Here is a 12,851-nt window from a genome sequence, read left to right on the forward strand (position 1 = left end):
CTCTCTCAACACCCATCACCCTCCACACAGGAATAAGGGTGTAGTAGTTCTTACACGGGAACATAAAGAGTCTGGGTTCCAATCCACACTCCTTAGGCATGGAACTCATTGGGTGACCTTGGGCAAATTATTCCTCCCACCCCCAGCCCAACATACCTCACAGGGCTATTGTGTGTGTGTGTGGGGGGGGAGAGACTGTGTACACCGCCTTAAGCTCCCTGGGGGAAGGATGGGAGTAAAAATCTAATAAATGTAAATAAAAGGGGGGGGGGCGATCAGTAATCGTTCCCAAAGGAATTCTCCGTTTCTTCCCAGGAGAATGCCAGGCAATGAAAACAGAAGTAGGTACTCCCCTAGATTATGATTTTTAATTATTATTATTATTACTATTATTATTATTATTGGCGGCAGCAGCAAGCATGACTCACTCTGTACTGCCGATGCCTTCTCCAGCTTTTCGTGAAGCTAAAAGCAGCAGCTCACAGAAGCCTTTAAGAGGAAAGAAAACACACACACCACTTTTTATTATACCAAAAAAAAAGAGAGAAAAATAAAAAATCGCCTCCCTCCTTCTCTTCCCCCCTCCTCCCTCATTTGCATTTTCCCCTCCACTCCCCGCCCCTTTTGCAGTGATGTCAGTCCCGGAGAGGACTTGCTGGCGGTGTTGGGGGAAAGCGGAGTTCAGACGGCGGCAGTCGCAGGCGCGGAGCGGATGCAACCGCTGCGTGGGGCAGGAGCGGCGGCATTCGCAGCAGCAGCAGCAGCAGCAATCCCCGCGAGCTGCCGCTCTCCTCCGCCCGCCTACGGGGGGAGCCCTGCGGATCGCGGCGGATCGCGGGCGGGGGACCCCCTTTCCCCTCTCCGCTGGGGGACGATCGTCTGGCTTTGGCCGCCGCCGCCGCTTTCTCCCCCCCCCTCCCTCCAGCAGCAAGCCCCCGCGAGGGACTCGGTCGGTTCTGCCGAAGAAGAGTGCTTTAGAAATCTTGGCGATTGCCAAAGCCGAAGGATTCTTCTTCTTGTTGCTGTTCCAAGTTGCAAATCTCCTTGTGCAAGTTAAAAGGCAACCAGCCCGTCAGCAGCTGTCCGGACACGGCATCACCCGCTTCTGCTGCTGCTTCTGCTTCTGCTGCTGCTGCTGCTTCTACTTCTTCTTCTTCAAGCGCTTACTTGGGCATTTGAGAAGAGAGGAAGGTTTCACTTGTCTCACACTTTTTTTTAAAAAAAAAAAGAAATCCCCCTGACTTGCCCGATCCCCACCCCACGACTGCAAAGCAAGGTGCACTTGAATAACTCTCAACTTCGGATCTTTTTCCTCGCCTCTGTGAGGGGGACAAAAAAGCATCCCTTCACAAGTACCGCTACTTTCCCTTTGATCAATCCATCCCTCTTTCTGGCCCTAGACTATTTCCTTCCTCCCTCCCTCCCTTCTTTCTCTTTAAATTTTGAGCAGAACAAGGATTTCTTCTTCTTCTCCTTCTTCTTCCCGTGGTGCGCTTGGGTCTGACTCTGAGGTTTGTGGAGAAGCATGGCTGAGGAGCTGATTTAGACCAAGGTTCCCTGGACCTGGTACAGAAGGCATTCAAGGTAAGACAGAGGAGTGGGTGATGTAGATACAGAGGAGCTGAGGAGACTTTGAATGGGGGGTTGGAGATCAAGCCAACATCTCCCCTCTCCAACCCGCACGCATATCTCCCTAGGACCCCCCCCCCCGCCTCCCTTGTCAATGGGGGGGAAAAAAAAATCCTGGTGGAGATGTCTCCAGTGAAAATGATGCGATCACAAACTAGGAGTGGAGACTCGAATGCGTGACTCGTCCGCTGAAGAGCGTGTGACTGGTGCGATGTGTTACAGATCTTCTAGCTATGGGGTGGTGGGGTGGTGGTACGGCTCTGGCTTGCCTTTGGCATGGGTGGGAGAGGAAAACCATGTAGCTGCTGGGAGAAGGGGGCCCGGCTGACCCATAGATCTGTGATGTGCTATGTAGAATACACCCCACCCCCGAAGATAGTAGCCTTCTCCTCCCTTCTGCAATGCAACCCCATCACTCCAGTGAAAGCAGATCAGATTTGGGTGTCAGACAGGGTGCAGAGTATTTTTTTTTGGGGGGGGGGATACTAGAGATGGGGGTAGGGTGGCGGAGAAAACGTATGGAGTATTTTATTGATGCAATTGTAATCTTGTAATGGAGACTGCATTAGATGGGGGATTGCATTAAAAACCTGCTGGCGTGTGTGTGTGTGTGTGTGTGTGTGTTAGGGGAGGGGAGAGTAAAACCCCTGGCAATGTGGTGGATTGTAAATGAAGTTCCCTGACTGAAGGATTTCCTTGAACTCTGGTGGTGATGAGCTTGAAGTTGCTGTGGATTTGGGGTACTGGAATGAGATGTAAAGCGGATCAGATGGGCGAAGGATCTCTCTCTGTCTCCATGAGAGACTTGCTTTCCTTGAGCCTTTGAATCGGTATGAGAAGAAACCTAGGCATTGCGGTGAATGGGCTGGTATCTCTGTATAGACATGCCAGCTAAGAAAAAAAAGGGGGGGGGGCTTTCCCTGTAGGACTAAGCCAAGTGCTTCTCCTCCTTTCCTTTCTTCGGAGTGTTGAAAGAAAGTGAATAAGGCAGGCTTATGGCATCTCCACCCCCAGGGTGCCTCCACGACATGCCAGGTGAGAATTGGTCAGGGTGTGGATCTTTACAACCTGCTGACTGCAGAAAGAAATCTCCTAGACTGACTCCCAAGCTGGGGGTCTCTCTCCTTTTCTACGTGCAAGCTTGGCATAGTAATAACTTGTACGAAGTCGCTCTAAAGGTTTGTCATGAGGAGCAGGGGAGGAGGAGGTATTAGCTTCTGCATAACCATGTTGGTGGCGGCGGGGAGGGGGCGTGGATCATGTGAACACAGCGTTGCCTTAAAATAGCTTGACACCTATTTGAGCTTAACAAGTGTTTTGTTAAAAAGACAAAATAATGAAGCCACCACTTTTGGTGAGCATCAGACTTCCATGCCAATTTGAGGAAGTGTTGACGGTATGGAAATCTTGGCCCATCAGAAATGGAAGATGCTTATCCAAGAAGCAGTTAGAATAAAATTCAGCACATCTACTCTAGTAAGGACAAATACTTGAACTTCTAGTTGCAATAAATATGAAAATGGAAACTATCCAAACAGAACTCTTGCCACATGCAGATGAACTTTTTTCTTCATAACATAACTGAAAGTTGATATATGGCAGATGAAATAAAGATATTGGATGTTTTAAACTTGTTGCGGAGTTAGGAAGTTACATTCATCATCTGTTGCCTTACTAGAAGACTGACTTTTTTTCACCATCATATTAAAACCACAGACTAACCATTCTTTTTTTTGAAAACACACACACAGTCGTGGCAATGGTTCCCATAAAGGTCCCAGTAAATGTTGAATGAGTGACTTCTTCCATAGATGGAATTAGTATGTGAGCTTGAAAGTTACACAGAATTCTTTGTCAGGCAGAAACTGAGCAGCAGAGACCTCTTCTATACCATTGTCTACAGAATCACATAGTACTTCTCTGCGATGGGGCTGAGTTCTTAAAATGCAGAGACTTCAGTGAATAAATTCAAATAAAGCTTGAGCGGGTTGTCAAAAATGGTTTATTTTCACATCTGAAACATGAATGGGAGCTTGCATTATGCCTTCATACTTGAATGCTTTCAAAAAACTGTAAAGTTTGCATAAGATAAAGGTGAAAGAGAGGGAGGCATGGGTTTACATGAAGCAGAACAGCAGAGAAAAATTCATCTAAGGAAAAATAATTCTACCTATATCATGGGGGAGGGGGGCATGATTTCAAGAAGAAGAAGAAAAACTGGTGTGTGTTAATTGCAAAGACAAGATCAGAATATTAATGACTTAAAAAACCCTGGGGATGCAAGGGTTTAGCTTGATAGGCAAAAGACAAGAGTGAGCTGGCAGAGAGAGAGGTCTTTAAATTTCCAGGCATGTTCTATTTCAGCTGTGTCTGTAGCCAAATCTGAAAATGAAATTGAACATTTAGTTAAGTCAATGATTCTTGGAGTGTTTAAAGGATATGACAAAATTGACTCTTTTATGGGTGGCAGGTAACAAAATGCTATTGCTTGATGTGTGAATGTTTTCTATTTAAATCCTCCTTCTGTAAAATAAAACAGTTAAGTTGCACATATATCTCCCTCCTCCCTTCGTCAAGGTGGTTACCCATTCAGATCTTTGCTTGCATTTTAATCCCCCCCCCCCACATAAGAGGTCTTATTGCTTCATGGCTCTGTAATTCTTCCTGGCAAGCTTCTTTTTCTCTTAAACGTGAACAGGATAATGCTTTGCTATCATTCAAGGATAATTTATATTCAGCATAGGACTGTCTGCTTGATACAATTGGTTTTATACATCACAGCCTCTGCAGAAAGGGAGATCAAAGATTTGGACCTGTAGTCCTGGAACACATTTGTATTCTGTGGGCCTAGAGGCAACATTCTGCCAGTCCCACATTCTCTCCCATAGTCAAGGCTGTGTCAATCTCTTTTCATTCTTTCTAGCACCCATTTGCTTAGTGGTTCATAATTTAGCCCTGCAATTGTGCTCTGAGCTGTAACTAGAACTTACTGATGGGAATCGGAATGCAGTCTGCACCATTTTTATATAGAACGGTCTTGTGAAATCTGTTTCTGATGGGGAGCATGGAAACACCAAGTGGTGAGGACTGGGAAAAATCTCACTTTTTCTTCTTTTCTTAAAAAAGAAAAAGAAAAAAAAAAGGTTTTGGTCTTCTTAGGTTCCAGCTTTTTCTTCTTTTCTCAAAAAAGAAAAAAGAAAAAAAAGGTTTTGGTCTTCTCAGGTTCCAGGTAATTGCTTGAGTCAAAAAGCTTAGTATTTTCAGTGATGTACTTGATTGTGCCTTGGGACAGCAGAGCATCACTGCTTTGAGGTCAGGAATTAGCATGACATGTCAAGTTTTGCTGGATTTTTGGTTCACTCTGGGGTTGTTGGTGTCTGTAGCTTAACTTCTGGTACTGCATTTGGGGCTAAATTATGGTTGCTATCCAAGCAGAATCATGGTGTATTGTGGTAAGGTAACCAAATTCCAGGGCAGTAGTAGGAAGGGAAGCAGAGAAATATGTAAACCAGAATAAATTTATTTAAATTTGATCTCTGTCGGTAATGTTATAGAATCTTGATTTGGGGTGCTGTAGGCTGTGCTACATTCATCTGTTCAAAAAGGTGTAGTTAAGACAGCACAGAAATTAGTGAGGCTACTATTGGAGCGCTGGCTGTATGTAGAACCTTGTTTTCTCCAAGGAATGAAGAGGATAGAGAGTATTCTAGATGGACTTGGAAAAGATGAGCATCCCTCTGTCTTGGGATCTCTCTGGTCTGGGGTAGCCATGAGCTGGTTATTCTCAGATTTATTTATTTATTTATTTATTTTAACAGCATGCTCCTAGGGAGCCAACTCTGAAGGCAATCCTACAGAGTCTGAGAGTTGCAGGGCTTGCTTCATAGTGAGTGTGATTTAGGAGTGGTACCTCAGACTCATAAGAATGGTACTGGGTGACTCGCCCTGCAAGGGTCTTGTAAAGGAGTACTACACAACATCACACATGCTGCATGTCCTACAAATGCATTTCCCAGTCCGCATGTCTGTTCATTCTATCATAGTTCTGTCACTTGGCTGCATGTTGGAGCTCTGTACACATCCCATACATGGTGAGCTTGTGTTAATTATTCTGCAGTAGGAATTCTTAGTGTAGCAATCTGAGGATTTTGAACATGACTCCTTGTTTTGCAGACTTTAGGCTAGTTGCTAGTATATCTTACAGCTAGCTTACCTTAAACTTGATAAGCTAAGGGTATCCCTTGGTACATGCTTGTCTGACTCTAGGTAGGTCACAAGAGGTAGCCTTTCTCTTACCTAGAAGGTAGTAAATCTTAGTAGTACCAGCATAATAGATAAAGAATCAGATCTTCTATCTACGTTCACAATGTGGCACTCTATTCCTCTGTGCATATCATTACGGCACCTAGGGAAGATGGGGGATGATGGAGCCCTTGGTTTTCAGTTATGAAAGCACTTGCCCTTGATGGAGCACATGTCCTTCAGAAGGAGGTGGTTCTTTGTGCTCGACATTGACCAGCCATTTAAAAACTCGGGTATCCTTAGTTCATTTACATGTTCCATTGAGCAACTACGGCTAGGATTGCAGTCTTAGAGGAGCTCCCCATCACAAAGTCAATTTGGTGCAAAAGCATCCTGCTGTCTGCGGACTTTCTGCTTGGGAGCAAGTCCTGGTGATGTCACTGGTATGTTATCCCTGAGCGTTTGTGCAGAGTGCTGCAGCCATTTTGTTGCCTACAGCGGCCAGGTGTGTGAGACTGAACCTTACCAGCTCTTCTTGAAAGCTGATGTTCTTTGCAGAATGAATTGCTTAGACACTAGAATGAAATATGGAACAGAAAAATGTAAATTAGGTAGGTGCATTCCATTATCCCATGGGGCTTGCAAAGAAGAGACTGCTTTTCATTATTCCAAATAGTCTGAAAGTCAATCCCTTTCAATTATTGTCCCTGAGTTTAGTAGAGGGACTTGACAGAAATTGTATAACTTGCTATTACCTTTTTCTGCTTGTAAAATCCCTGTTAGCAGATTTGAAACTTCCCTTGTAACTCTTTCTTGTGTGTTGTGGAATGAATAAAAGTGGCCTCAGTAGAACATCAATTTACCATCTCCAGCAGAAACCTGAATGGTGATTTTTTTAACCCTATTTTCCTTACCCCCACACCTCATCTGGTAAAGATATACAGCTTTATAGCACAGGGAGCCCCCCCTTTTCTTTTTTTGCAAATGCAGAAAAAGAACAGGCATATGAGATTCAATTATGTTTCAGTGGGTGAGTAGTATTCAGGTAGATATTTAACTGAAAGGCAGAGGGAAATAATTTAATGAAAACAGATCTTTAAAATGGGGGCCTTGGAATTTATTTGGAGGCTTGCTGCCAACTCATCCCAAATCACCACTACTGTTCAAATTACTTCGGCCCTGTTTGTTATGAAAAAGAAAGGGGTCCCATCCTGTAGGGAAGGGTCATTTCTCATTGGTAGAGCACATGCTTTGCATGTCAAAGGTCTCAAGTTAACCCCTGGGATCTCCAGGTAGGGCAAGGAAATACTTTTGTCTAAAACAATGGGCAGCTAGTGCTAGTCCTGTAGATGTGATCTAAAACTCATCCAAGCTGCCCAAAAGGTCAATTAAGATATTGCTTGACATTTGAATAGATCTTCAAATCCATAAGCATTAGGGATGTGTGAAACCCACTTGAGGAATTCAACAGGGTATTGTTGATGGGGTGGGGTGGTCTTCTCTTGAAATTCATCATCATCATTATTCCCAGCCTTTTCCCCAGTACTGGGACACAAGGCCACTTACAAAAATTAAAAAATATATAATTAAAACATATGAAAATATACAATAGTTAAAATATAAATTAAACAACAGTATAATTAAAATTATATTAAAACATTAAAACAGCATTTTAAAACAGCATTTTAGCAGCTTACCCCCAGGTTCCAACTATGTCCCAAACTCCTGCTGGAATAAGAATGTTTTAGCCTGCTGAAGCACATCAAGGAGGGAGCCATCCTAGCCTCCCTCGGAAGGGTGTTCCACAGCTGTGGGGCAGCCACCGAGAAGGCCTTCTCCCGGCTTCCCACCAAACATGCTAGTGACAGTGGTGGGACTGAGAGAAGGGCCTCCCCAGAAGTTCTCAGAACACAGGCAGGTTCATAAGGGAGGTTATGGTCTTTCAGATAACCTGGACTGGAGCCATGTTCCAATTCTTTGGATGTCTTGTCTGAAGAGGAGACTTCAGTTTTGCTTCAGAGGAATTTTTTTTTGGTGGGCGGAGGGACACCACTATAATTGCAACTTTGCTTAATAGCAGGGATGGAGAACCCATGACCCTTTCAGATGTTATTAGGCTACAGGTCCCCTCATCCTTGCTCCTTGGCCATCCTGGCTGGGGCTGATGGGAGTTGTAGTGCAGCAACATCTGGAAGGCCGCAGGTTTCCTGCCTGTGCTTTAAAGGTATGTATGTGTCACTTTCCATGCATTTACTCAAAGATGGGTGTGCTCTAATCAGTGATACAAACAGGAGTGAATAGAGGTCGTACAATACAGTTGTTCTTACAGCAAGCTACACTGAAGCTTTGCCAAAGGTGTGGGGGAGAGGAGAAATACTCTTAAATAAAGGCCTAGCTTACATTCTGCTAATTTATTTATAAACCTTTTTATGCAATGCACAGTAATATCTGTGGAATTTAATTTCAATTGAAGATGCATAGAAGGATGAGTCGAAATACTCGGATCCTGCTCAGGCTTCCATCAGTGCAATGGGAAACGAGTGAAATGGTAGTTTATGATATTGCAACAATTTAGCCTGATTTAGCCTTGTAGAATTCACAGGTGGTGGTTCTTATTGCCTTCATTCTCCTTATCCTGTTTCCACCCCTTTAGCTGTTGCATTTCTCCCTTTATGCACCGAGCAGTAGCAGCAAAGGCAGAGGAGAGCCAGTGTGGTACACTAGGAATAATATGGGACTACGGCTAAGAAGATCCGTGTTCCAGTTCCTGCTCAGCACACTGGGTGGCAAGTCTCTCAGCAGAGCCTGATGTGGCTTCCAGGACTGTTGTGAGGATAAAGCTAAAAATGCATGTAAGCTGCCCAGAGATGCTTGGAGAAAGAGAGGGGACAGTCAGTGCATGGTATTGTTTTATGGAGTATATTGGAACTATAGCCATGGAATGAAGGACACCAGTGTCCCATGGTTGAATCTGGAAGGACTCATTTGAATAAGATTAGATTGGACTCTCATTAATTTTCTGCCAATGTGATGTCTTCATCTGTTGATATCTTGCCCCAGTTGATTGCTGTTTTTTTGTATTTTTATGAATTTGAATAAGACATTTTATACAAGAGAGGAGGACCATATTTTGGTCCTTTGCATGTAAGAAGGTCCTAAATTCAATCCCCAGCATCTCCAGGTAGGGCTAGAAAAGAATCCTGCCTGAAACCCTGGAAAGCTGCTGCCAGTCAGAGTAGAGACAATGCTGACCTAGATACACCAATGGTCTGACTTGGTATATGCCAGCTTTATATGTTCCAACGGGTGGTATATAAATGCAACAAACATTAAAGCAAGAGGGCTGTGGTGTGTGTTTTTGCAGTGGTAGTGTAGTCTGATTTGGACAAGGAGGGATGGAATCGCAAATGGCTGAGTAATACATGTAGACCTGTTTACTGTGTGTAAGAGAGTGGGAGAAAATATATACGTAAAACAAATCTGTTTCCTCCGTGATGTGCTTCATTATGGTTTCTCTTCTGAAAACCAAACAACACCATCTTTCCCCTGTGGCCCTATTCATTGTTTCCTACAGCAAATTTGAACACATGCCACTAACATAATGCATTGTAGTTAAAATCCCAACTTGCGCTAAATAGCCAGTTGGAATACTCAAATGTGTATTACAGTTTGTCCCCTACCCTCAGCAGTTCTGATTTTGCCTGGACTAGTGTGGTGACTGGGGGGAGACTTTCCTAAACAGCATCTCTAGAAATAAGCCACACCATACTTGCTAATTGCAGCACGGAATGGCTTGATTGCATTGGAGACTCTCGGTTTCAACCACTGGTGCAGGAATGTGCAATGTTGAGAGTCAAGAGATGTTCTTTATGATGGGCCTTGTTCATGTGGCATATGGCTTGCAAATGTTACAGGCCCCCACTTGCCAAGCACACAGCCTCAGCTGTTCTCAAAGTGGCTGTTTGGACCCAAACATTGGTTCCACCACTGGTCAAGCAAGCATGAGCCAATCTTAACGTCACAGTTTCTGTGTGGGTGTGTTTCCAGCCACTCAAGGGAGACATAGACCTCTAAAGTCTGGTTGTGGCTTGCAACTTGGGGGCAATGGTGGGAGCCAAGCTGTACCAAGGCAAGGGATGCTCACCAGAATACTTGTGGGGAAAGCTGCATTTCATTGGTAACCACAAACACAGGCATGATACCGTCAGGACATTTGCTCTGCTGCAGTGTTGCACACAACTGTCCTTCCTTGTTTGTTTTGTTTTGCAACCCAGAGAAGCCTCTTCTCGGTCTAACAACAAAGAGTTTTGTGGCACCTTAAAGGCACACATTCATCATCTGGACTCATAGGCTGAATGCCTTCGAGGATTTCAACATTCACTGCCAATCTTTAAGGTGCTACAAGACGTCTGTCCATGTGTTTTGCTGCATTTGCATCAGCAGGCTAATAGGGCTTCTCCCCTCCCTGGAGTTGACTTCACCAGTGCTGCCCCCTGCTCTTCCCTGTCTCCTGCTGGAGCAAGAAGTAGGAAGCTGACTGTCTTTTTTGCCCTACATAAGTCAGCGTGGAAGGGGGAGAATGGGATCGGGTGTAGAAGGGGAGAACAGCATCTGCAGTTGTTACAGGAGAGCGGGGCATATTCTGGCTTTCCGACTGGCAAACATACGTAGGCATTTTTGGCATTATACGGTGTGAACTGCATGTGTGGGCCGTGGGACAGGGAGAGAAAATGTTCTCCCCCAAAAACGCGTGTAGGAATGAACCATAGTTCTATGCACACTTTGATTTTGAAATATTTTGTTTAATTGCAGAAATGTGTGAAGTGCTGCAAAGGATAGACTGGAGGGGGAAAGTGATATTGGAACCTTCATGCATGCATTTAAATGCCATCTTTTTTTTCTTTTTTTAATTATGGTTCTGACTTTAAATTTCAACTTATTATGCTGCAATCTGTTGAGAAAATTTGGGACTTCCATTCAACTTACTTTTGCCATGATGCAGAGGTTCCCCCCCACACACACACACACACTCTGTCTGTATCCACTGCATCTCTGATAAGCTGGAGATATGAAGTCTGAAAGAAAAGGAACAGTGCATTACATGGGGGCAATCTACATTACAACTTTAAACTGGTTTCAAACCTGTTTTTAGTGATTACAGCTACCAAATACAGGAATTCTGGGAATTGTAGCTCTAGGAAGAGGGGCCACTTGGATAGGGGCAGGGGTCTCTAGCAAAGAATTCTAAGTACCCTCATGAAACTGCAGGATCCCTCTAGATAAACCGGTTTGAAACCAGTTTAAAGTTGTAATGTAGATTGGCTCATATGGAGTAATTGCTTTTACTCTTGTCAGTCATTTAAGTGACTCCTGGAATATTTATCTGGCAGTTGGTTTTAAGTGAGGTTACTTTATAAGGGAGCCTAGCAGAAGTACTAATATAATGAATCTGTTTCCTAAAAGACGGTTGTATTCCTGTCTTCCCTGCCCCCTTTTTGCTTCTATTTTGCAACTTGAGATCCTTGAGAGTGGCTTCCCAATTTCTGACTTCTTCTTGGCTAGTAGAAATTGTTCCTTGGTGTCCTCCATTTAGTGGTTCTTGGTTTTTGTTTTAAATGCTAAAATGTAAGTGTAGTTAATTAGTGGGAACTGTTTTGTTTAAAAAACACATTCGTTCTGAAGAAGTCAATAGTGTTCTTTACTGCTGTAAAAAGAAGAGATGGGGAGATATAAAGGTGAATCAGCACTTTGGTTCACATCAGCTATTGTTGTATAAAGGAATTTCAAGCCTATGTCTGGGTGTATCCGCAGTTAACAATGATTTGGCTGGTGCCCAGCTGCTGCAGTGGGGTAAAAACACTTTAACTTGTTTTTCCCCGTGATTGGTTACTCTGGGAAAGAAAGGCTATCTGGAAAATTGAACATCTTACCAGCTTTCTGCATGCATTCATTGACTGTGGACTTATTGCTCCTTGTCTCGGCTCTGCCAGTCTTTGCTTTGTTCTGCAGCCTTGCCCCCAAATCATGGAAAGACACAGCTTAGTAGTAGGGCACATGCTTTGCTTGTATAAGGTCTAGTTCCAAGCATCTCCAGTTAAAAGGTTAGTGGGTAAAGGGCTCTGGAAAATACTTCTACCCAAGGCCCTGGAGAATAATTGCCACTCAGAACAGGCAGACCATGACTCTTACCTTACAGAGTGCTGACTCGGTATAAGGCAGTGTCATATATTCATTCATATCTCTTCTCTGAGGAGTCTTTGTGTGTTTGCCTTTCATATTCTCCAGAGCCTTCTGTAAGCTGGGATGTTGAGCTCTTACTGGGCCATTGTATTCAGTGTGTTGCCTAAATATATGATATCAAAAGCTAAGCATGATGTCCTAAGTAAGAACTGAAATCCTGAAACTGATGGCATACCTTTTGAAGCTTGAATAAACCTGACTGCAGCTTTCTTAACCTTGTGTTTTTAACCTTGTGGAAAATGATGCTACCATTGCAGAAATTGGTTTGGCTGTAGTTACATTATCCACATGGAGGCACCAGTTCATAGAACCAGTAATTGCACATGATCTCAGCCAAAGCTGCAGGTCTGGTGGCATCCCTACTATGCTCCCAGAGGTGATCATCTGGCTGCCGCTTGTGTGAACCAGTTCTGTGATTAAAACTGCTGTAAATATTTTCTTGTATTTAACCATCTTAAATGGCCAGAACCTTGGGATGTGTTTTATTTTGGTGATTTAATGCACTCTCCCCCCACCCCCAGGGTTGGCTCCAACCCTTCTATGAATGGATGTCAGCTTGCACAACAGGAATTCCCTGTCCTCTCCTCCCCCGGCGTATGCCTCAAATTTGCTCCAGAAAGTTCGCCAACTCTCCAGAGAACATGGGAGGGGGGTGCATGGAGGACTGCAAGGGGGCAAATGGAAATCCACTCTGCCAGTGGTTCCCTTCCACTTGCTGAGTGACAACATTGGATACAACC

At 44.1% G+C, this 12,851-nt stretch overlaps 1 protein-coding gene across 1 annotated transcript in view; it reads left to right on the forward strand.

Annotated features, from left to right (window-relative positions):
* The first annotated feature begins 683 nt into the window (after positions 1-683).
* LOC146338463 (protocadherin-11 X-linked-like) overlaps positions 684-12,851 on the forward strand; it is a 247,395-nt gene continuing 235,227 nt past the window's right edge. The window contains exon 1 of the mRNA XM_084813319.1: positions 684-1,584. The gene's annotated coding sequence lies outside the window, so the exon portion shown is untranslated. The remainder of the gene's footprint in view (positions 1,585-12,851) is intronic.

This window comes from Heloderma suspectum, chromosome 9, assembly GCF_057233095.1.
Source record: "Heloderma suspectum isolate Gila_16-S chromosome 9, 16-S_ref, whole genome shotgun sequence".
Taxonomy (NCBI): Eukaryota; Metazoa; Chordata; class Lepidosauria; order Squamata; family Helodermatidae; genus Heloderma; species Heloderma suspectum.